Below are 25,797 nucleotides of genomic sequence, written 5' to 3'. Positions count from 1 at the left end.
AGTAAAAATATTTTAAGGGATAACTTTAGACTTCCATGTGTCATCCTTTAATAAAGAAAATATTCTTAGTTCAACAGTTCAACATACATTAGCAGGTGTTAGAGGCAGAATAATTAGGGCAGAATAAAGTGTTTCCAAACAAAAGTCAGGAATCCCAAAATCACATCACGTTTAGAAAAGGCACGATCCTAGGAGGAACAATATTAGAAGGAGCAATACTGAAACTCAAATTTTTATTGTTTGCTTTTAAGGTTCCAAATGCAGCTACTCTGACACAGTGGCTAGAAAGCCTCTGAGTTTTCCCTTGTAGTATGTTCCATATGATTTCCAGTAACAGATGCCACTTTGCAGGAAACTGAAATAGCTAAGGCAGTGAAAAAGCAGCATCATTCACACCATTTTGAAGCCCTACTCTCACACCTTTTCTCCAGATTTACTGATTCTTCAGACCCTCAGGTCTTGAGGACAGAGTAAAATAGATTTCCACAACATATTAAGAAAACAAATAAATATATTCTACAAACTGGAACTCGGGGTTTCTAATCTCAGCACTACTATTTATCTCTGTTACAACTCCAGGCAAGCAGATGCCTTACAGAGCTTTGAGGAGCGGGGGAAGCCAAGGGAGATGGTGAAATACTGATTTTTTACTATCTTACTAGTCCTTCTTAATGAAGTTATTGATTTACTTTGTTCAGAGCCTCAGAGCTGTGCTGTATCACTTCAGACTGTGTTTCTCTCCTAACAGAAGACAGTGATCATGCTTACCCATTTTTTTCTTTCTTCTGTTCATTAACACAGCACTATTGTTCTTTTTCACATCCATCATAGCCAATATCACTTTGCTAAGGCAAACACTTAGATGCAACAGGTTAGCAATTGGGAACCTAAGTCATACCAAAATATAACTGAAAAAGGATGTAAACCTCCAGAAATATCTAGAAATAATTAGCCATGGAGTATTATTCCAGTATTATGTAACAGATATGTTTACAGCCTATCTTGATGGCAAATTTTGTTACTTGATTTCAATATTTTCACACCAAAAAGGAAAAAAAAAAACCCACACACTCATGCCAGTATCTAACAAAAAGTACCTTGTCGAAAATTCCTCATAACTCTACTTCTAGGTCCTTCTCAGCTGATCCTTTTGCCTCGGAAAAGCGTGCATGCGGCCATGTGGAACGTACCTCTGGGTCTCTCTCTCCTGTCCAGCTCTTGAGCTCTCTGTCACTGCGGGCAACAGCCTGACAAGGAGAGGTTATAACGACTTCAAAATGCAGCCTTTATCTTCTGAGGAAAGACGCATGCAACTCAGAGTATGAAAAATATATACGAACTACGATAATTTATTAAACATTTGCAAAAAAAGACATTTGCCAAACAAGTTGCACGCACTGGAAAGGATGAGGGAAGACAGAAGACAGTGAGCAGCTGCAATGAGTAACTGCTGGAAGAGCAGGGATTACGGCATGGGAGCCTGAATGGGCAAGCGAAGAGCCAGAAGACACAGAAGCCCTGCCTTGCCACACGGATTCACATTTATCTGCAGTGGTTATTTTTCAAATGACTAGTCCGTGTGTACAGAATGATGATAGATGGCTTTCTATCACATGAACACTCCTCCATGATTAGTGTAGTACGTAATGTATGCAACTGCATCGAGTTTAGTCGTGGGTCCTTTTTCATGGGGTACAGTCCCAATACCAACCAAAATAGTTTCCAGATGCACAAAACATCTGAAAGGATCAGTAAAGCTTATGTGTCATACTACACCTAAGTTATTTATTAATGGCAAAATGAAAGCCCAAAAAACCAACAGAAGCATTATAGTTACTTAAAAAGTTCTTTAGCGAGTTGAAAGAATAGATGTCAAGCCTCCCAAGAAACAAATTCTCCTCCAGTTCTCATGCCGTATTTTCAAGAATTAAAAAACTTAACTGTTTAAACACATTTCCTGTTTGTTATTTAATTTCAATACATGCTTCAGTCTTCAGACAGATGTGCTCTTAACCAAGTGGTTTTGTACGTACTGCAGTCTGTTTGACTACACAGACAAAAGAGGAAGGATGCAAAATGAGTTCTACTCTGTATCACCTTTGGACCACTTTTTTACCCATGTGTATTCGTAAGCTAGCCAATAATATTATACATTTGTTTTGTGTGTTGGTTTTTTGTGGGTTTCGGTGTTTGGGGTTTTTTCCCCAAAAGAGAAGCAGCATTGCTCTGCATTTATTGTTTTTAAAAATGATGAGTGGAATGCTTTTATTTCTGCTTTTAAAAAGTAGGATTATGCAGCAACAAGTGTGTATATGAAGGCTGAAATGCAGACCACGTAAAAGGGCTGCTGACTGTACAACAGTCCCCTGGGAAGTGTTGGCATTCCTGCGGGCACTTCAGCACGGATCTTGTTCGTACTCAGGCAGTTCACATTTCAGGAATTGATGTTCCAGCCATACCCTCTGGGGAGAAAGTGTGAAAGTCCCATTGCCTTCATCTCTAAACTCTGATTTTTTCCTCCTGCTGGCATTGAGTCCCAGTTCTTCCACCCCTTGCCTGGGTCTGTGCTATTCTTTGATTCTAGGGAGTCTCTCCTCTAGCATTTTTCTATAGTTTAACATTTTCTGAACTTCTGAACGGGGTCATCTACATCTTGTTCAGCCAAAAATCTTAACGGTGCTAAAAGATGCAATTCTTCTCTTGCAGAATTATTTCCTAGAGTCAGAGGCAGTCAGCTGAGTCCGGTGAAATGGAAAACTAATGAGACAGATGCCCTGGTGCATCTCCTATATAAAGTTATCCCATTATCACAGAGAGAAGGAAAAAAATGGGAAGGTACTGCTGAAATATCCATCGCCAGTCATTGTCTTCTCTGCCCATGGGGCAAAACTAGGCAGGACTTAGGGATGTAAATACTTTGCTGAATGCGGGACAGTTTTAGACATCAGAACTCTTAAAAGAAAGGCAATAAAATCAGGAGTTGTTAGTTTTAAGACCAGGAGTTCTGTTTTTGTCCAACATCACCTAACAAAATCTGCAGAAAATTTATTTGTTCTTTTTGCAGGATGTACAACTGAGTTCCACAAATAGAGCTGATTTAGGTGGTAAATTGTGAAATCTATCATACTGTTTTCACCAAGTGCAATTTGTGCGTTTTTTGCTTTTATCTCAGGGAATATTAAAAGCTCTTGCAGGAGCCATGTCTTTATTCATACAGACTGTTGAAGCTCTAGGAAAGCTTAGTGTAAAAGTGTCTCAAAGGAGTATGTTCTTAAGGTAGCAGGTGTTCTGAGTACTAAACTTATTATGTGATTTCTATTTGAATTAGACTGCAACATGGTGAAGTGCAGTTGTTACAGGTGTTTCCTGAATGTCCAAGTGTGCTGAGAAATTTAAGGAGCTGAACCATGTTAAATGCAGCTCGAAATCATAATTGGACCAAAAGCCTGAAAATTCATATTTATTTTTTATTTTTGAAGCTTTACTGTACGTTGGATAATTACTTCTGCATTCTTAGTTTGCATAAAGTTGGAACCAGGCGTTTGAATATTTTACAGGTTATATTTCAGTACTTATACTAGAATCTTCCCACACTGAGAAATGTGTTTCATATTTAGCTATTTATTTCATCCTATCCTACACAAGTTCTAGTTATTGTAATTTTCCTTAGGAAAAGAAGAAATACGATTTATGCAGTCATCCAGAAAGGAGCAGTAGAAGGTAATGGAAGACTTTTTTCCCCAAGCGCTGAGGAGGGAGAAAAGATATCTTGCTGCTCTGCTTTTAAGCTTCTAAGCCAGATCCTGGCGATCTGGAAATATAGACAATGGGGCGCCCACTGAACAATAAAAATGATGCTGCACATAATTCATGCATTTTTGTGCCTATCAAATATTATGTTATGTGTTTCTTCAGTAAATATTTGGTTTTTTACTTGGACGTTAGATCAGATTTGTAGAATTTTTTCAATGTGCAATTACAACTCAATGTGAAATGAAATAAAAAAGCCAGATGATTAAGTAGAATCAAGCTGTTACATTTGATGCTTTGGAAATATGAACATCATCTGTCACTGTATAAAAAAACTGTTATGAGAAGATGTGCTCTCATCAGACTGTATGCTCTGAATAAACATACATGATTTGAAGTGTAAGAAAAGAGACCTAGCATGATTAAAAATTATCTTTTGTCGGTAGGAAGTTCGTAGTCAAGTAAAATAGGACTACACATTAAATAATGTCCACCACTGAAGATAAGCAGGATTTGAATTTGTGATTTTCACTGAAGGATAGATTTCTGTCAATACAGGCAAGAAAACCGATCAACCTATCCCACCAGATTATTACTCCTTGCAAACTAGCTATGCTTACAAATGGAGTCTATGTCTTCCAAGGATTTTGCAATTGTGTTTACCAGGGATTTGATTCGACAGTCTTTCTGTGCACTGAGTTCTTACTCCATACAGAAGGGTTTAAAACTTCATGTTTTATAAAAGTGGACATTCTTCGAATATTGGAATGATTTTGTTTTTCTCATAAATGGCTACATGATTTAGGTAGCTATTTTGATTATAATTAGATTATATAACATTGATTACATGCATGTTAGAATATAGTTTGATAAATTGCATATTACTTGTTTTGTTCAATTTTCTCACAGCTTTTTTTTTTTCCCCCAGGGTATTTTTTTTCAGATTTCCTGAGTAAAAAACAAAAATGAATGCAAGAAGGAAAGATAGGATGCTAAAGATTCAGAGATGGAGAAAAAATGAACAGCGGATGAAGGAGGTGAGGAAGTAAAGCACAATTTAAATCTTTACAAAGGCGATGGGTGAGGCTGGCATTTTTCCAACTCATGGAGGCAATGGGAAAGACAACAAAACTCTGGGATACTAATAAAGTGCTGAGTGGAACACAGTTCTTTCATGAAAGCTACTGAATTAGGAGACAAGTGTACACAGATCACATGTCGGATTTGCTAGAAAAATGAGATCTTAACTGTAAATAGAACTTGGCAAGTTTGGATGTAAAAACCGATGTACCTCTTCCTAAGGACTACAACATGCTTCACCACATGGTTAGCTGTACCATCCTGGCTCACTGAGGTACCTGAAAGACAAATGCAGCCTTTTTTCTTCCCAGTCTCATTGAGAGACTGTCTTCTACAGTTTCTATGGCATAACAAATCACCGGTTTTGCTATTGTGGGGGTTTCACCAGAACTCTTCAGAAACTCAGTGTTCACTGGAACACCAACCACTGAACGCTTTAGCTAAGTGACTGGGAACCTGCTGGCTGTGCAGGAACCTCGTGCTCAGATTTGTGCGCTGACTCAGTCAGAGAGAACCGAGATGGAAAACTGTTCTGAACGCAACAGAGCAAGGAATCAAAGGCAGGTGTTTCATGCCTTGGCCACCAGGCTGAAGGTGGAGCAGACTCTTCCGGAAGCTGATTTGAGGCTGAGGACCCAAGAAGCTCTGGTTTTCTTTCCAAAGGACAGGCATGTTGAGCTTTGTGACAGTAACCGCAAGCATTTTGTTCTATTGCAAAACAAGTGCACAGCTGGAAACTTCAGAAGTGGATACAAAATGGAATTGCCACCCTCTGGCCAGCTCCAACCGTTCAGCGCTCCTTCCCTGAGGGGCAGAGAGTCAGGACAGCAGGCTGCGGAATCTGGCCCCCAACTAACCCTTTCCCTGCTACCTCTCAGGAGAGACCTGTCTATATGCCAGTAGCAGAGAATACATGAAAAAGAAATTGCATACTTCAAGCTTGAGCTAAGAAAATAACAGCCAAGTGTGAAGATAGCAGTCATTCTGAATGCAAAAGCATCCTCAAGCAGGATGAAGAACAGGTTTTAATAACATGGCAGAGACCAGTGCCATAAATTTGTCTGATGTGTGGCAATCTTATCTTTTTTTTTCTTTTTTTCCCTAGAAAAGAATTTCAAGAAGGATGGGAGGAAGCAGAGATATTAACGCATACTCAGTGTTGGTTCAATCCTATTCCCAGGAAGGTTGATGTAAGTTTTCAGAGTTTTTTAAAACACTTTAAGTGAATACTTTGAATATCTATCCAAAGTGACTGGTGGGGTGGAAGTGAAGCAAGGAGGACTAGTAGTTTCTTTTCAATATATTTATATACTTTATATATGTTTATATATATATATTTATATACTTTATATATATTTTATATATAAGTGAATAACATTTTATTGATATAGGTTTCTATATTCAATATGTAGCATAACTTTTTCAGGAGTGCAGACTTTAGTGGTAGTATATATTTGCTTAGACTTTTGTTGTTGCCTGAGAACATATTGCTGAAGTTGAACTGTCAACAGGAAAATGTGAACACTTCAATTCCCATAAATCATTTCAAACCCAAAGAACAGATGGTGTCGAGATGCAGCACCACAGCCTGCTGTTCTCTGAGATTTGAGGAAAGCCCTGTAGCTCTCCATGGAAAGCAATTTTATTTTGTTCACTTCACCCATTAGGCATAAGAGTGATTAAGAAAATAACCAAAAATGTCATTTCAGTTCCTGAAGAGAATCTAAATACTGACTGCAAAATCGTACTTCGTACTTCCTATTCTCAGTTTCTATCCTTTGGATTAACACACACGTTTCATGGATATTCAGGATATTCATTTTACATATCTTAACAGAATCTCCTAAAAGTCTTTTACTGGTATATTGTAATTATTTTTTCTTTTAGAAAATCCCTATATTCTTGAGAAACAGAAGGAAATAAGTCTGGCTCACAACTTCTGGAATAAAGTAAAGATTGCTGTAAATGTAATTAAACCTTTAGTTATTAGTGAACTGAGTCCACTATGAAATGACTGGGCTTGCCTCAGATGTGGCATTAGATTAAAGCTGGATGGCTGAATCAGATACTGCTTCTGACTGTCTCTCTGACAGAGGATGCCTTCCTGTGGCAGGACCAAATCAGCATCCCCTAGTGCCTTGTTCATCAGTTCCGGGTAAAAGTTTATTCCTCTAGAATTTGGGGTTCTTCAGTTATGCCTGGACAGTCAAAGCATTTTCTGTACTCCAGAAGCCTCATTCTGCTTGACAAATTCTAGTTACGTACTGTGCAGAAGGCACCTAGAAGACATAAACATTATTTTATGGCAGGCTCCAACAGGCATAAGGAGATTCAGTGTGCTTTACAGACCTGGGAAACTCTGCTTTTAGAAGTCTTATCATCACCAGTACTTAAGGGACACGTAAAGGGGTATAGAGCAGATAAGCAGTAAGCCTGTTATCTATCCATTTCTCTGTAATTTGAACTAGACTTGCCTATAAACCAATAGAAATAATATATCTCGTTTCAAAGCCATCGTTTGCATACTTGCTAGAAGTCAGGATTTTGCTTCAGCTCTCAGGGTTATTACTCGAGCAATTATTACCACCCACCAGAGAAGGCGGCCTGGGGCAGAGCAACCAGGTGATGCTTTGGACTGGATAAATGAGCTGGAATCTGAAAGGGCTGCCATGTGTACAGCCTGCGAACATAGGGCATCTGCCTGCGACTGGGGATTTATGTCCTCATAGCATCAGCACGAAACTCTTTGCCACCTGACCAACAGAATACCTTCTTTCTTCCCCTATTTCTTCCTTACCAGGCAGCAGAGCTCTAGGATGGAAGCATTTTCTTAAAGAAAAGGTAAACCTCTGACCAAGGCCATTCCGCAAAACCACATTTTTAATTCAAAGCACAGTTTCACTTTAAATACACTAGGTGAGAAAAAGAGTCAGTGACATTTGTCAACTTAGCCATATGTTTTCTACAGTTTGCACTAGAATATCTAGATATACAAAATGCCTGTCCTCAAACTCTGAATCTGGTTCAACTGTTTAATGTTGTATAATGCTACGTAATGTTAATAATACAGTGAGAGGGATGTTTTCATCTTTCTATTTTGGACATTCTATCTTTGAAAAAAATTAATCCAAACTAAAATAATTGTGTCAAAAATATAGGAAATTTGAAAACAGTGACCAGCCAGCACCTCTATATAGCACTCAGCTGCTAAAAAATCAACATTTTAGAAACTAATTGGAATTGGAAAGGGAAAACAATCTAATGGTGTGCATTGAGTTGCAATATATGAGAATATATTAAAAAACACTGGCCAACACTTCATTCATTCAATGGCGCATACTTTTTTCCCTCGTTGCATGAACACCAATCTGAGCTGGAAACCAGGGGCAGAATTTCAGACCTTCTCTGTGCAAAGGATAGTTTTTCTAGCATTAAGTTAGGGGTTAGTTATTCATGTGTTCTCTGTATCCCCTATAATAGGCCAAATCATACCATTTAGGATATTACATTAATACCTACTGCTATAAGGAATAGTAACAATTAAAATTCTATACAATTGCACTTTTGAAACCGATTAACTGTCACTGGAGAAACCTTATCCCCAATCTTTGGTTTACTTTGCTGTGGAAAGCGTGAAATGTAGGAAAAACTTGGAACAGGCATCTTATACCCTGATTATCTGTATTTTGCATCTCTTTCATAAGCACTGTCATCTGTTTTGCTAGAAATTAGGCTCCCATTCTTTTTTTCAAAAAATATAAAACCTAGGGGAGTGGTTAACTTAGACTTCAGAAGTCAGCCATGGAATGAAGATGCATTTTTCAGATGGATTTCCTTTAATTACTCACAATACAGCTGGCATAGAGATTAGCACCACACAGCTCTATAGAGATTAGCTAACCCCTTACAGTGTGCCTTTCTATCTATGTATGAAGGGAAAGTTAATCTCCCATCAACATCTATACAAGAGTAAATTGTGCCTTTGGGCACAAGATATGATACAAGAGGCTTAAAAGGTACTTCATCTATTTTTTTTATCAGTTTGGGAATTTTTAAGGTTTTGTGGTTACATCAAAAGCTTGAGAAAAATTCTTTCCTAACCCCCAGTCTTTCAGTGTCATTATTTAAGCAGTGTCCCTAACATTTTCAGTAATTAAGGAAGGAAACATTTACAGTGATTTGCAGCCCTTAAAGATGAGGGAGCAGGAAAGCTATCTCTTTCTGTCACTTCTGTGCTGAGTCTTTAGTTTCATTCAATGCTTTCCTTGAAATAGGTTTTAGAAATCAGCTGTAATTTCCCTGATGTACTATATCAGCTACCAGACAGAACTGCAAAGAATTGATCGGATGAAAGTAAATGAAAATTAAGAGAGTCCAGGAACCCAGCTGGGATATATCTATTATTTCTCTTGCACCACAGAATCTGTTCCATGTTATTTTTTAATACATTTCTGGAACATAATTTCTTTCTGTAATATCAGAGGGAATATTGCAGACTTTCTCCAAGAACTTCAAACAAGAAAAAAAAAAGCCTTTTACATTCATCTTTTATGGAACATGAACAGAATGTACAGATTTCAAATAGCAAAAAATAGCACATCCTCTTGAAGAAATATGTAATTTTCATCCTACACGTATGCCACTTTCAAACCAGAGGTGAAAATCTTCAGGAAAGAATACCAGATTGTTCCAACCGATGCCTTCTCAGAGAGCTACACTCGAAGGAAAAACCCCAAACAACACTTACTTAGCAGTGACACTCTCAATAGCTAGGAAAACTTGTCTGTACTAAGGAAGAGCAACAAGAGAGAGAGTCTGATCACTGTATAATTACATGAATACAAAACAGTGGGGAAAGTTATTTTTAAAAGAGCTGGTGCTTTCATACGTCAGCTCTTTAACTTTCCCTGGGAAGACAGATGGCCTCTCTAACTGGTAGGTGGCAAAGGAAATGGAAGTCATATTGGAAAGGCTTGGACAACTGCCAAAATAAAAATTTTAATTTTGATATTGTAGAGTTGAAATGCAGTGCATATAGCAATCATTTGATAATGTCTAGCTGCCTGCCTGCCTTAGCCTTAATTTCAAGACCTGGAACATTGTAAGCAATAGATCAAAACAGGTGTATGTTTGTGAGAGGACACGCACTTTGTAGCTCACATTTTCGTCTAGAGTGCAGCCTCCAACCCACTCACTTCCACACCAAGGTGAAACAATTTGAATTTGTTCAGAAGACACAACTTCTGGAATACAGTACTCTTGTGAAGATGTTAAAAAATGCCAGTTGTGCTGTACAGATGGTCTTCACAACAGTCCTTTAGATATCCTAAAATGTACTGTGAAACAAAGGATAATCACCTGAGGTATTTAAAGTTTAAAGCAACTAATAAGATGACTCAGAATTTCAGCTCACCGGCTCATTCTTGTTTCTTCTGCTTTTCATATTCTCTCTTTAGGTCTAACATGTTTAAAAGACATGCACTCCAAAAAAAAAAAAAAAAAAAAATAAAGAACAACCCAACACCTGACCCCCCCCCCAAAAAAAAACCAAAACCCCCCAAACACCAAACCCTTATCTAATAGGTACTTATGCCAGAGATAGCTGGTTCACTATACATCTATGAAGATCTATTTCTGATACTGATGAAGTTCACTGTAGCTTATCTGTTGTCTGGGTAAAAAGGCCCATCTGTGTGGATGGGCTGTACAAATCTGACACTAGTACCTTATGACTTAAATAGGCTATTAAAAAAAATGTCTGTAGGCTCTGGCCAAAAAATTAAAAATATGAGGAATTCTACCACAGGTTTTCAATACTTAATTAATATACCTCTGCATTGTTAAGTCCAATACCACCAAGAAAACAGGAGGGTTATTTCTTCATTTCTGCTAGTGAATCTGTGCTCTTCTTTAAATAATTTCTTAGCGAACAGTATTAGTTCAAATGCCCACTTGCCTTTTTCCTCTAGACCAGAAAGACTCTAGGTTAACAGTAGCCATGCATTTATTCCAGAGGTGATAAAGACTCAAATCAAGTAAACTTGGTTCTTGCTGTCACCATCAGATGCATCTGTGAGGGTATACATTTATTGCACAAATATATAAATGTCCTATAAAGGGAAATGCAACTGATTGAACATTTTTTTCCAGGTATCAAAAGATGAAATTCGATGGAGACATACAAAATACAGCCTGAATTCTAATCTATGGGCAATATCTTTATCTGGGACAGTTTAACTGTGCCTGAAGAAGACAGATAAAGAGTGCTCGGGGTTGGATACAATTACTAATTCTTACAGACATTTATCTCCGTTATCATAAAGTGCCACAAACTCTTCAGCCTAATGCAGTTTTCTACAGGGAGACATCACTATGCTTTGACAAAAAGTAGCTGGAATGAGGGAGCACTGTAACACAGGAGTGGAATAATGCTGAGGCATAAATAAATGCAGAAGATGAATGAGAAAGAAAATTGTAGGGAGAGGAAGGTGATGAAGCTATAAATACAAAATTAAGGTGAGGCAAAAGAAAAGATTTAATTTTTCATGGTGGCAATTAGAAGGAAAGAAAATGCTGTCAGTTTGGAATTAAGAGGAGGTTTCATCTGACAGCTCAATTTTCAAATAAAAGACAATCACCACTGTAAAGCACAATATTGGTTCGATGCACTAATTATTAAGGAGAGAAATACGGATGCTAAGTAGTTTCTGAGGGTTTTTTTTAAACAGATCAGATGAGGAGCTTGAAGTTTTCAAGACAAGTCATCTGCTTGACTTGTCACTCTGATGATAACTGTGATTTTCATCTTATGTTGAGTATGATGTGTTTGAGGATACATTTCAGAAGACTGCTAATATACAAAAGCAAATATAAGAGGCTGCACTTCAAGATGGAATTTCCTTCCATCATTTTGCCAGCTGGTAGTGAATTTGCTTACTGTAAAGTGTTTGCTAGTTTTTTTCCATATCTTTGCTATTAGGAATACAAGTTACTGTCTTCCAGCACTGTAACTGCAAGCTGGAGCTATGCAAACACGCAAAACCCAGCCTAAGCCCCAAGGTACCCTCTGGGTTGCAGAATGTACCTCATATAAGTAACATACAAGTAAGTAGCCTGTTTGGGAGAGCCCATTTTAAGAAAAAGGAAATACAGAAAATGTGAGGCATTTCAGGAGTGCGGCGTACACTGGACTACGTGAGTAGGCGCAAAGCACTTGGGCTCCTTGCCAGCATCCAGATCTCAGTTTGGATGTGGCCATTATGTTCCGAGGTGAGGAGAGTTTATGTCTATGTTCGTAAAATAAATGGGCCGAGGACTGCATCCAAGGATGTTAGCTGTCGTGCGCTGAGGAGCCAGCATCCCCTGGAAGGGAATGTTTACCCTTGGACCTGTACGGCTTTCCTCTACCCACGCTCATGCAGTAATTTCTTACAAGGCCCAAGGCAGCAAGGTGACACCTCTGCTACTTTTTTTATAACTGTCAGGGAGCAGAAACAAAGATACCATTAGCACATACTTATTTCAAATTAATTAGAAACAGCTGAGAGTGCAAATGTGGTATCAATGTGTAATAAAGATGGGCACAGTCTAGAACATTATCACTTAGTTTGACATCAGTACTGGTAAAAAAAAAAACCAACGGACCAAATGATAAGGGAATTAATCTGGAAGCACAAGGCAGACAACTGCTAAATAAACAGCAACAGCGTGGGCCTGCAAAGAGCAGATTGTACCTCATAAACCTGAACGATTTTTTTTGTTCACACCCTGGAAAGCGGGACCAAGCAGAGAGGTGATAAAAGCCAGTCAGCAGAGAACTGCAATAAACTTCGGAAAGACCTAACAAAGATGGGCAATTTGATAATATACCAGCAGGTTACCAGTGTGGAGAAATTCATGGAGATGTGCAGAGAAAGAAGCAATTTCAACTGCACAGATGGTTTTCGAGGTACAAGTAGTCTGACCTTGCAGAAGAGGTTGATCTGTCACTGTGAAGAGCTCAGTAGCCCCAAAGTTAACTCTGAAAAAAACCCCAAAACAAACCAAACCAGACCCTCAAACTCAAGAATATTGAACTTATCCTACTGCTACACAAGATGCCTATACACAGCCTTCCTCATTATTGTTCAAGTATTTACCCCCAACCTCAGGAAAGGTTTTCTTTTGAGATTCCTCACAACTTGGGCTGTTCTATCATTCCATGAACCTCTCACTCACATGCCTCTAATTAAATTGACTCTAACATAGGGAATAGTGTTCTCTCCTTAAAACTCTAATTTTCCCAAAAACATTCCTGACATTTCAAAGGGCAATTTTATAACATCCCACTTTTGAAACAGCCACCATCTCACTATAACATATTGGACCTCAACACCTGCCTTGTTATTAATTTCTCTCTCATTCTGATTGTGCAGCATTATAGTTTGGAGGAAATAATCCAGATACTCCCTATTCATATATGGTTGTCACCTCATTTCAAAGTAATTTCTTCAGAAGAATGTAGATCTGCACTCCATCACGTGAGAACAGACTGGCCTCAAAAAACAAGCATGGCTTGCTTCTGGTAGCTGGGCAGTTGCCTTGGCCAGCAGATCAGCAAGACTGCCCTCCACATTCACTCCCTCTCCCCTTCCCCATCGTTCATCGTTCACTCCAGAGCTAGGACAGGAGGTTGGCATACTGTAAGGACAGAAATAGGCTGCCACTGCACTGAACACTGCAACCCACCACAGCTTTGGTGCTTGCCCAGCTGCAGCCATGCCAGGTGATGGTGGTGGTTTCATAGCTTCCCTGCTCTGCTGAGTGCTGCTGCTGCCCGGGTCCTCATAGGCGAGGTTCCTTGGTCCCAACTGGAGAATAAGGGCTCTGTTTAGCATGTGCAGGCATGCCCATGGTGGAGGACAAGACACACTGGGAGTGAGTTCAGCATTAGCTTTACATCTGGGATGTCTTCAGCCAGTTCTGGCTCAAGAAAAGTTATAATGGTTACACAAAGTTTACTGAGCTTCTCTGAGTTCTTTTCTGCCTGCTTCCCTCTCCCTTCTCCAGGTAATTTGTCTTAAAGCATACAGTGGTCTCCTACACATTTGCCTGCAAATATTCGTATCTGAAGTCGGCTTCTTCCAGTTACCGGTAGAGAGTTGGCATACTTTAAGAGAGGATGCCAGGGAGCCCTTATAGCTATCTAGACTTCTCTGTCTACAAAATAAATATCTAGAGAGCATAATACAATCTGATCTGAGCCTTTCAGTTTCTACGTGCAGGTAAACAAGATGCCATAACGATTGTCATGTGAAACGTGACTTTCATCTTACATATGTGTGCAGTAGAAGTATCTGAAAGCTGAGAGCCTTGTCCTTTACTAAAAGTTTGGGTAAACAATGGAAAAAAGGACTGGAAATATCACTTCTCCTTTACAGCTAGACTTTCTCTTTCAGCTTCCTTAGTTGCACAGGGACCATCAAGGCTGAGAAGGGTTTTCTGCTGAGCTGCATCAATGCTAACATCTCCTAGGTGCATGAGGAATGTTTGAGTAATTCTGCACTGAGCACAGTATAATAGGAGAAGTGCTGCTACAAGCATTGCAAAGGGGTTTTTAATGTCGTGATGTTAGAAACATTAGAAAATGTGATTATTTTTTAAAAAGCATTTGACTTTCTTTAGTCACATCCTCCTTCTGCAGCCTTACAAAGCCAGGGTATACAAGGTCTTGTAACATTTCTCCTCGTGGGTTTTCAATGGAGAAGTGAAAAGTATAGTATTGAGTTCATTATTAAGGCAAGTTTGAAAAAGATATATTTGACCTCTTCTTTATTGGTATTAAATCAGTTTCAGTGTTTAGGGCACAACCACAGAAACAGATGGAGTAAAATCTTTTGCCCAGTTCCTCAGTAACACCATCCTCAAAGCTGTGCTATGTAATTTAAAACTGCAGCTGCGTTTGGAAGGTGGTGATTACACCATCTTTCTTGAATTTGCTGACATCAGCCTCCCTGACAGATGGCTGTCTGAGTGCATATGGAAAGAAGGTGATGGATAGCCTGTATTTCAAAAGACAGTGATCAGTCCAGCAACGAGCTCCATACATCATCCAAGTTATGCGGAAATTGCATAAATCTTTTTTCCTCATTGTAATCAAACCGATCGTGTGCTAGAGCTCAAGGAAGGGGTGCATCCAGGTAGTTCTATACTGCACGGTCTGCTGGAACATTTTGTTAACTATTTAGAACTGATTCCTTCTGAAGGAAGAAAGAAGCAGGTTGGCATTTAAGCTTGCCATCTGATGATGCATTTCCATATGCTGTAGTCTCTTACCTTACAGTGAGGATCAGAATTTCCACCTAGCCGATCTTCTCAGAAGCATCAGCATTTTCAGAATTTTTGCTTCTTTTAGTTAGTGTTGGCAACACTAAGACCAAAGGTGCTCTTCAGACCTTTCCTCTCCAGGAAAACACACATTTTTATTAAGCGTCCATTTGGCTCGTCCAGAACACTTTCAACCTCTGAGAACAAGTGTGATTGCGCAGTCAGTTCCTCAGTCCTAAAAGAGATGCATCAGCATTGTGAGCTGTCCTTGGCTGCAGAAAAGTTCTCAAGGAGTTGAGCTATGTTATAAATTCTTAAACAAGGCTGTTCTTTCTTCCAGACACTGACCTGTCTCTTTCATAGTCTGAACTGTGTCTTTGCCTACTGATTTCTGTGGTACCCTCAGATCTGGTTAAGCAGGGATTGCTTAGTTTTTCTCTAACCTTTTCTGTAGACATGAGTTCGCAGTGCCATCACTATGTGCCGTTGTTCCTTTTTTTTTTTTTTTTTTACCTATTTGCTAGAAGAAAATTACAATGCAGAAAGCTGGTCCCAGCTAGTCAGTAGTAAGGTTCTGTACGTCCAAATATCTTCTGAGAGCAGACTGCAGTCTATCTTTTCAAGGGCACAGCTACTTATCATCCACATGATGTTCAGGCACATCCTCAGGAGAGGTCATAACAGTTTTCTTTCTTGGATGTGGCTGTGAGAGGGACTTGTGAACACTCTGCCCTTGACAGCACAATTAAGGGCACACCCACGTGCAGTAAAACCAGTTAGGATGACCCTGAGCTGACATGTTTCCAGTTCTCCAGCAGCCATCCTGCAAGGCTGAGGCTTTCAGACTCACAAGCTCAGCTGCAATACTAGTTTAAAAATATTTATGCACCACAAAAACAGCCTTAACAACAAAGGACATTTGCTGTTGGTTTTCCAGTGTATAACATATTCTAATGAGACTGGGAAGGGAAATGCTCCCACCTCACCTCGAGAGCGCTGGTCAGAACTGGAATTCCAGCAGGGGCTACAATCTGCCTTCCCAAGATCCCAGTATTACACTCTGCTTATCTCCCTCTTTTTCCAGACTGTTGGTTCTCCTACATCTGCAGGCTAGCTAAGGAGCCCAAGGCTCACACCCAAGCCCAGCAACAGCTGAAACAAAGACAGATAAATACTAGTACATCTGTGTGTCATCCCATGGTAATTCCTATGTGGGTCTTGTAACGCTGATGGTCTTGAGCAAACTGCCCCTTTACAGTCCCAGAGAAAGGTCACAGAAAGCTGTAACTTTTGATTTAACCCAAACCGTGTAATTATTCATGTCAAAATGTGAGCTTTGGGGTCTGGGTTTTGTTCATTTGGTTTTGGGGTTTTTTGCGGGGTTTGGTTGGGTTTTTTTTAATAAAATTAACAAGGTCATTCAAGCAAATCTCAATTTATGTACCCAAGTGGAATATAGCAAAGAATCCTGGGCACCAAGCTGTCCCTTATTTTCATCTGTGATTTAGGAAAAAGCAGTCGAGCCTACCTCATTTAAAATGTAATGCTTCCAAACACAGTAAGACTATGAGACCTTTTGCAATGGTTTGTCCTTTACAGAGATCTTCAGAATTTAGCAATCTGAATACATCTTAATAGGATCAGATTTAGTGCAAATAAATCTCCTTCCACTCCTTCACCCATCTCTTTTTTGTTGTGTGGAAAGGCTAAATGATTTGCTGTAGCAAGCTTTTTTAAAGTCCGCAGTAATTTGATAGCAGGGTTAACCTCCAAGCCCTCTTGCTCTATAGAGACCAAGTCCTCACAATCCACTATCTGTCAAACAATTTCTAAGTGCTGCCAACCGACTACTGTCTCCTGTTGTCTAGCCGACAGCCAGAAACAGACACCATGTGCATCTATTCCAACCACCGCATACGAAACAGCATCAGCTTTGCTTAGTTGTTGCCATTACTAGGTGAATCATGCCATGCCGCATCATTTATTCAGGCCATCAACAGAAAAGCCCCAGTATTTCATAGTTCTGTCCCGATAAATCAAATCTGTTAAGTTGAAAATTCAGTAAGTGAATCAGTGGCATTGAAACCTAATGGCCCCCAAATGAAATGATTCATTTTTCAAAGCCTCTAATGGGCCCAGTCATTTCTTATTTCACAGGCTTTAGCAGATTTATCAGCTAAATTAAAAGCACACATTGCTGGACTTTGAATGACACTGAAAGACTGAGGAAAGACATACTGCCTTCTTCTAGACAGAGTCTGAACTTCACCTCTGAACAACCGAACTGCCATTCTGGATTGTCCATACACAACTGATCTCTGCAGGGGTGTAGATCATGTATGAACTTAAGAATAAAAGAAACCAGCTTGGCATTTAAATTGAGAAGTCATTAAAGGGTATCCATTCGCTAAAGTATTTCTTTGTGGTGATCAATAATAAGCTGAGCTTACCAAGGCTAGAGGAAGCCCGTGCAAGTCATCAGAGCGAGCAGTTACCAGATAGCCAGGGCTACCCAGTACCATTAAGGACAATCTACAGATACAGCTACGGATTGCTTAGTCAAGTACCTTCGAAAACTAACCTCCCGCTCCCTCACGCAGTTTTCTTGCCTCGGTTGCACAGGTCTGATTCCCATCGTTAAAATCAGTTCCAAGTTCTCAAAAGTGCCTGTTCATGCTCATTTGCCAAGGTGCTAACCCACATTTTATGACTTGTTAGATGTTTCTGCCTTCATAGATTTGGCATGATTTTTGTAAGAAGTGATCTGCTCTCTTTTCCTGCCAACCTGGGGTGGGTCCAGATCCTCCTTAACAACATGCCTGCTCAGTTTCAAAAGATATATTATTAAAAAAAAAAGAAAGCTAAGAGCAGGATTAAAACCATCTACAGTATCAGTAGTTATAAAGGTGATACAGTTAGAAACAAGTCATTGGTTTGCACACATATAAGTATATATAAACATCCTAGAACTATTCCCACCTAATTTTATTGTCACATATATTGTTAGGCCTTGAAAGTTTATGTTGATAATTGCCCAATGCTAAAGATTACGTTGCTTAATAAATTAGACGTTGCACTCTCCCCTTGTACTTGCGCATAGCATTTTTTCAGTCAAAAGAGCTTGCAAAGAACAGAGTGATGTGAACTCTTGCATTTTCCCACCTGGAGTTTAGATCCACGTGTCTGGCTCTGTCTTGGAGGTGTCTACTTTAATGGACACCAGGGTGCTGTTACAAGGCGCGCTCAAGCCCATAATAGGGGTAGCACAAATTGGAATCTCCTGATTCTGCTGACATAAAAAACTAAATGTTTTCCTATGGTGCATAGGTCAGGAGTCAGCAGCTGTCTATTTTTGCACAGAGCATTTAAAATGACCATAGATCGTTGTTGCCATACCTCACATTTTTAACGCTGATGCTATCAGAAGAAAATTAGGTAAACAAATTTCAGCTTGCGTGGGAAGAAGAGAAATCAGCCCTCCCTTGCTTCATCTGGTGAGGGAATTCTTGAGCTGTATGACTATTTCTAGAAGTCTAGAGAACTAAGAAAAAAACCAACCTTCAATACTGTGAATAAGAAAAGCCTCAGCTGTCACATAATAATTGTGACAGAGAAATCAAAGCCATACATGTGTGACTGTCAAAATACCAGCATGGGACAGTACCGTTTTTAGGATTTCACTCCAGTAGCATATGGAACATTTTAACTTTCCAGTTATATTGAATGTATTCAGCAGGCATAGAAGAGGGGAGGAACCCAAGGAAGTAACCTTGGGAGTGTGATTTGGGCCCCATTTATTACAGAGGCGATGAGTTGAGGTTTTCTGCTCCCAAAATGAGCGAGTGGGTACTGGAAAAGGCACTATAGCAGGCAGGAATAACACCACCTCTACAATCGCTGGCTCTCTGGCTGACGTTAAAACTAAAGCAGTGTGTGCCAGTTTTATTAGTCATTTTCTGATCATAATCCCTAAATGAGATGTTTGTGGGTATTTGTACCACATAGCCCTGCGTGTGAATCCCATGAGGTTTTCAGCAGGAGCTTGGAGATGAGCTAGTCAGGACAGACACAGCCTGTCTGCATTTTTATGCCTAAAATGAAGAGACCTAGCAAATTTAGGATTAGCTAGTTCCTGTGGATCGTTTGATGGATAGGAATTCTGAACTTAGACAAAAAAAAAATCTCTTCCAGGTGCCAAAATGTGTTTGCAGTTGTCGTGGTTTAGCCCCAGCCAGGAGCTCAGCACCAGGCGGCCACTCGCTCACTGCTTCCTCCACCCCAGTGGGATGGGGACAAGAATTGGAAAAAAAGGTAAAACTCGTGGGTTGGGACAAGGACAGTTTAAAAGTACAGCAAAGGAAGAGGAAAGTAACAACAACAACCACACTTAGAATATACAAAGCAGGTGATACACAATGCAATTTGCCCTCCCCTCTGAGCCTGATGCCCAGTCCATTCCCGAGCAGCGGCTCCTCCTCCTCGGCCAGCCCCCCATTACGTACTGAGCATGAGTATGGTATGGAATACCCCTTTGGGTAGTTTGGGCCAGCCCTCCTAGCTTCTTGTGAAAATTAACTCTATCCCAGCCGAAAACAAGGACACTGGTTTTGAGTTTATAAAATAAGTCGCATCACTGTGTAAAGTACGAGGCAATAATGATTTTGCTATTTTTTCCTAAGGCAGAGATTTTTCTTCACAAATTTATTACATTGTGTGATACACCTGTATGACAAATTTATTAAACTGTGTGACACACCTTCCTCCTTGAGCAATTCCTAATTAAAAGATGTGCTTCAAATTTAATGATTTTGCCACTTTGTTTTGAATAGTCATTACACTCTGATCAGTCACTATCTAATAGGACTTCTTCTAGGCAGATACTCTGAAAACAACTAAACTGATTTGTCCTTGACCATGAATTTGTTAAGAGTAGTCTTCTACTCCAGATGTTTGTTGTTTTCTGGTGTATCCCTCTTATTTATCTCCCTCCTGCCTCCTTCACAGCCTCTTCTGGTTTTATAAGCTCTGTAATAGCAGCTTCTCTTCAGGTGACTGGGTGGTGTGTGTCTACACATTTCAAGATAATGTGAGCCTGGCATCTGAGGCTGGACCCGAGCTCCGAATCACCCTTTGGGTTGTTTGTCCACCCTCTGTGCAAGCAGCTGCTACCCCTCAGCTGCAACTGCTGCCGAGTCCCCTCTCCTGCTCCCGTCACAGGCGGGCAGGAGGTGGAGGGAAGACGGGCAAACAGCTGCTGCACAAACCAAGCCCAGCCCCAGGAGACTAAGCAGGGAGGCTCCACATCAGCCTTGCTTTTCTCAGCGCTCAGCAGTAGAGGGACAGCGTCAAGATCACCCCACTGCAACTGTTCCTCGCTCCCCACCAGCCCTGGACTCATGTCTATGGCCACGTATCAGCCCCCACATCCAGATGTCACCACACCTACTGTGCCAGCCACACACACCAGGCAAAAAGGACCTGTGTACATTTCTCCGCACCTTCCCCAGCTCTGGCAGCAGCTTTTACAGAAGGCTGTTCCTTGCTCAGTAAAATAGTGTGCACTACTCTTTGCTCAGAACCGTGTGAGAAATCTTATTCACGTTATCTCTGATCTTCTTCCAAATCAGTGGTTCAAGGTCTCCCCACAAAGCATTAAGAAACTAACGACATCAAATTACTTCCTAAAATTACTACTGCAAGGACTTAGGGTGTTGTGCTCATGGGAGCAGTGGGAGAAGTAAGACTGAGTACTTTGTCATTCTGAAAGTGGTGAGAGGGAAACTCATCGTTAGACTGAGCAAAGCGGGAGAGCGTGCTGCAGTTCCCATGGGAAATGGGAACTTCCCATGGGGACCGAAAAAGCAAAGAAGGGTAAATTTTTTTGCTTTTTTTAGGGAAAAAAGACAACTTCTTCCAGTTTGTTCAGTGAGGCAAATTACATTGCACCAAGGCATACACAGGAAGATAAATTTATATTCAGTATGTTATACAGTACCCATCAGTCTATAGGTCCATCAGGTTTGCACAACCAGCAGACATACAGCTGCTTTTAAATCTTCGTTACGCACCAGGGTAAAAGCAGAGCCTGTCTTCCCACCATGGCAAAGCAGTCCTGCCTCCTGTGAGAGGTGGCCCGCAGGGGAGTATAAAGCAAGCTGTATGATGTTTGGCAGGTCACAGTACTTTTTCTGGCTTTGGGTGCCTCTGTATCTCTTTGACACAATTTGTTGGGATACGCTATTTCTCCAGACTGATTTCAAACTATTCCAGTCCTGCCTGTTTTATCCTAGCCTCAGACAATGTTATTCAGGGCTCTAGTTTCAAAACAGCAGAGAATGCTACAGGCAAATCCAGCTACTTCCTGCCTACCTTTCCTTGGGGCTCCTTCCCAGCAACCTAGTTAATTTGCAAAGAATTAAAACTTTCCACTAGCATTTCCTCAAGGTGGATTCTCTTTTCATCCCCAATAGCTGCGGTGGTAGAATAATCTATTATTACAGTGCCTTTAGCATCTTTATCTCCCTATTCTATAGAATCAAAATACATTTTGTTTGGGTTCTGTGGTTTGTTTGTTTTTTGTTTTTGTTTTTGTTTTTTTTTCCCTGCAGTACTGACTCCTAGTTCCTTCCTATCAGTTTGCAAATATCATCATTTGGGAGGAAAATCTGGCATTCTTATAAAAGGAGGAGATAAGGCTGACCACAACCCAGTATTTCCTCAGAGGGCAAGGGCTACACTAACACCTGGATTTTTTTTGTTGGGTTTTTTTTTCTTTTCTTTTAATAATTCAGACTCTAAGAAAGAACAGATTTCCCCTCCTTATATGCCAAAGTCCTTCTCCATAGTTTTTCAAAGATATTTCTGTAAATATCATTTCAGTTAGCTTAATGACAGTTGATCTTTCTACAAACTGGCTTAAAAATAACTATCCATGCCTGTGTCAGTTTTACAGTCTTTGGGTCCCATCTTGGTGACCAAGTGATACCACGATCAATTGTCTTTGCACCTTGTGTCCAGAGAGAGCTGAGATCTGGATCGCTGACACCTCCCTACAGCCAGATTACAATAACAAGAGAGGGAAGGGCAACAAATGAAGGGACCCTGATGTGCACCACTTTACAGACCTTATTCCATTAGTGGGGCTTCCAGGTGTACCAACAGGAGAGAAAATGCTGGGAAGTGGGGAAGGTGAGTGTAGATCTTCTCCTGAATAATCCTGGCAAGTGGGGGATGCAATTAAGCCGGGGAAGATGGAGCAGGGAGAGCAGGTGACAGAAAAGCAGTGTGATGAAATTCTGTCTGTCTTCACAGTGTGGAGGACTGCAACAAGCTCAAGGCTCTTGACAGTATGAAAATCCTAGGCGGATTTGCTGGATGGACAGTTTCTTTAGGAAGTGGGTGTTCCCATTATTTCTTTGGCTGGACTAATGTAAAAGTGCTGATAAGAAAAGGCACCATTCTCACATCCAGACATAATAGGAAAAGGGGTAGGAGCTGTCTGCACCAACCATTTCTCTCTAGACCTGATTTATCTCAATGCTTAAGATATTTAAGAAGTTATAACCATAGTGAAACTACACTGTTTTAGTGCAATGGTACCTACTTACTAAGTTTATCCGAATTATAACTGATGTTTTTTCCTGAAAAAGATCTCCCACTGCTTGCACGCAAATCCATATTCCTCTCACTTCTGAAGACTTCACGTGTAGTGTGATCAAACTGTCTTTCCTTGACAAGAAGTTACATTTCCAGTGACCCTCTTGGGATTACCTATTTTCAAGTACTGAAATTCTGCTGTTTTATTAATGTAAGAGCCATCTCTGCGATGCACCAGAATTGTTTTCTGAAACAAAGACCTAACAAACGTATGTCAAAAGCCTTGCCTTCTAAGGACAATATCCACCTCAAAACTCAAGCTCAATGTTACTATTTTCTCAGCAGTAGATCCAGGGTAATATCTTTCATCCTTGTCACTCATTCCTGACTTTGGTAGCAAATTTAGCATTTTTTATGGGAATGATTCTGTGGCAGTACTGTTTATGAAATCAGCTACAAGAGCCAAATAAGATAGGTTGGGGGAGCCAGCAAGAAGGAGTTCTGGATTGTTTTTTTTTCCTTTTTAAATTGAACTTTTTACACTCTGGGTACAGTCAAACTGTTGAATCAGCCCAACTGAGTGGACTGATAAGATCTCAGAAGTGATGATGGGAAAGGGGTTTGGAACTTCTTAAACTAGGCTGGTCATCAAAAGAGTCATAACATGGATCTACAGTTTCTTTCACGCTTTTGTAATATAGAAAGAAACTGCCTCAGTCAAAAATCATGGATAAAACTGTAATTTATATTCATAGGTTTTTATTATGTCTCTGTAGATGTGTGTCAGTCACTCACTGATCCCTGTAAATTACGTTTCAAAAAGCAGTTGGGCATGCAAATAGGATCTCTAAGGGGAGCTATAGCACAGCTTACAGATGGCACTAAGTGAAGCAAGCAAGCAAGATATTACTAAAGAAATCATTACTTTTTAACTGTGATATTACCCACCTCTGCATATGAAGATAATGCGGTAGATTGCTGTGGCTGAGCACTGCACAAAATAAAATAAAAAACCCAAATTCAACAAGCAACTAAAACCATTAAACTAATCCAACAGTGAATACTTGCTCTTTTGATATTTAAATGTACATATTCATGTAGCAGAATGATGGCTTTTTCCAAAAGTCTGTGAATATCTTCTATTTATTGCACTGTATGTACCATGGGATTAACCTGAACAATCTCATAAAAACCACTAAAACGCACTTTTTTCTTGCTAAAGGTCAGCGTTAGCAATATATATTGGTTCAGAATTGCCCCTTTGCACACCCCAAGTGGCGAGGATACAGCTGCCTTAACGCAGGCAGCTAGAGCTGTCTTGAATGTTCATTCCCTCACATTACTGCTACCCTATTAGCACCTGTACCTAGCAGTTTAGATTCTTTCCGATCATATATCACAATTCTCTCCTTCATCCATAGCACATGCACGTCATGTCTAACCTGTGATTAACAGTCCCCAGCCATCTTCATCCCCGACATTGCTGTTCACAGGCCATTACTTCCAGGTGAGCCCAGATCACAATTTGGCTACCTAAAGAGTTCAGAAACCGATTTCTGGATGTGGCACAGCACTGCTCACCCTGTATTGTAAAAGCATGAGCTTCACATAGCAATAACCCTAAAAGACCTCATTACATAGCAAGCTGCTCTCAAAAGGTCTTTCATAATGCAAAATATTTGTACATAGCACTCTTCATCAGAATGTGATGAAACAACGTAGAAATGCCTGACTGTGAGTTGAACTGAGGTGTCTGGCTTAGAAATACACTTCATACAAGTGCCAGAAAGTTCATGAAGTTTACAGAGGAAGAATCCTAGTAATCGTATGAATCATTTTGTACTGAAGCCTCAAACTAAGTAATATGCAATGGGATCTACAGTATGCTCTCTCCAGCAGGTAAGAGTTAGTTATTAAGGCCTGAAGTCAAGATTTAAATTGATTGACTGTGGGGAGAGGGGTATGAGCATGTACAGTGCTTCTCAATGCAAACTCAACTATAATTTAGCAATAGGCATAGCTGAAGAGCAGGATGGGAAGGCATAACAGCAGCTATACAACATTTTTCTTAGCATCTCACTTGTATGCAGTCCCCATAAGTAAAAAAAAAAATCATCAGATTTATCTCCTGACCACTTCATTTTCTTTCTCTGAAATTTTCCAAGGTCTTATCCTGCTACCCTTTCAATCCTTCTAAAATGCTGCTGTGATGTGGGTGCTGCACTGGGGCCAGAGTTTCAAAGCTGTTTCCTACATCCCTAGTCCCACTTGTTCCTTTGGTCTCTTCCCTGCTTTTTTCAAACCACCTTCCACATTATGTATTATTCCATTCTTCAGTTTTGTCCCTCCCTGATGGGATATCTTCACCCTGCATGTTTCTAAATAATTAATACTTTGGTACATGTAGCACTTTGTAATATATTTTTCATTCTTGCACCATTCCAGGAACTTCATTAGCATAATGGTAGGATAGATGCATATTGAACTAGAAGTTGATTTACTGCACTGCTCTCAGTTCCTATTGTAAGGTCACAACTGGATTTCGTTAGAGACTAAGAGTAAAGCTGCTGGCATACACTGTCATTGTTTGGTTCTTATTTAAGATTTTGAAAACAAAAATTAGCATTTAAAATGCTGAGAAGAGTAAAGTACTAAGCCCATAGGCACCAGAGATATTCACCTAGCAGGACTCAAGGTAGATCAAATCCCTCAGCTATACTGGTTTACCCTGGATTATCTTGCAATCTGCATTAGCGATATACCATGCAGTGGGATTCTTCCCACACACAACTTTGTCAACACCAGCAGCCAAATGATGTGTGCTTTTGCGCAGTAATGGTGTGCTCAGATTGGATTCCTTCCAGCCAGAACTGGGGCTGGCACTGCATCACTACCACAGAGTGGCAGATCAATCCTAAAGCCATTCCTGAAGAAACCTCTGTTCAATACATCAGTGCGAGCCCATATCTGGAAGTAATGACAAACCAGTGCTGAATCTTCCCCTGACCTCAGGAGCTTTGGATTTACTTTGTTTTGTTTGTTTCTTTCAGGACACAGTTTTTTGCA

At 40.1% G+C, this 25,797-nt stretch overlaps 1 long non-coding RNA gene across 1 annotated transcript; it reads right to left on the bottom strand.

Annotated features, from left to right (window-relative positions):
* Positions 1-836: 836 nt before the first annotated feature.
* Positions 837-24,266, bottom strand: LOC129206396 (uncharacterized). Its single transcript, XR_008577116.1, has 3 exons — positions 24,174-24,266; positions 23,680-23,722; positions 837-1,247 (listed from the first exon to the last, which is right to left on the bottom strand). It is a non-coding gene; the product is annotated as an uncharacterized LOC129206396 (long non-coding RNA).
* Positions 24,267-25,797: the final 1,531 nt, after the last annotated feature.

The sequence above is a fragment of the Grus americana genome, chromosome 4, assembly GCF_028858705.1.
Source record: "Grus americana isolate bGruAme1 chromosome 4, bGruAme1.mat, whole genome shotgun sequence".
Classification (NCBI taxonomy): Eukaryota; Metazoa; Chordata; class Aves; order Gruiformes; family Gruidae; genus Grus; species Grus americana.
The sequence above is the reverse complement of the archived record's forward strand: the minus strand, read 5'-3'. Positions and strand labels throughout refer to the sequence as shown.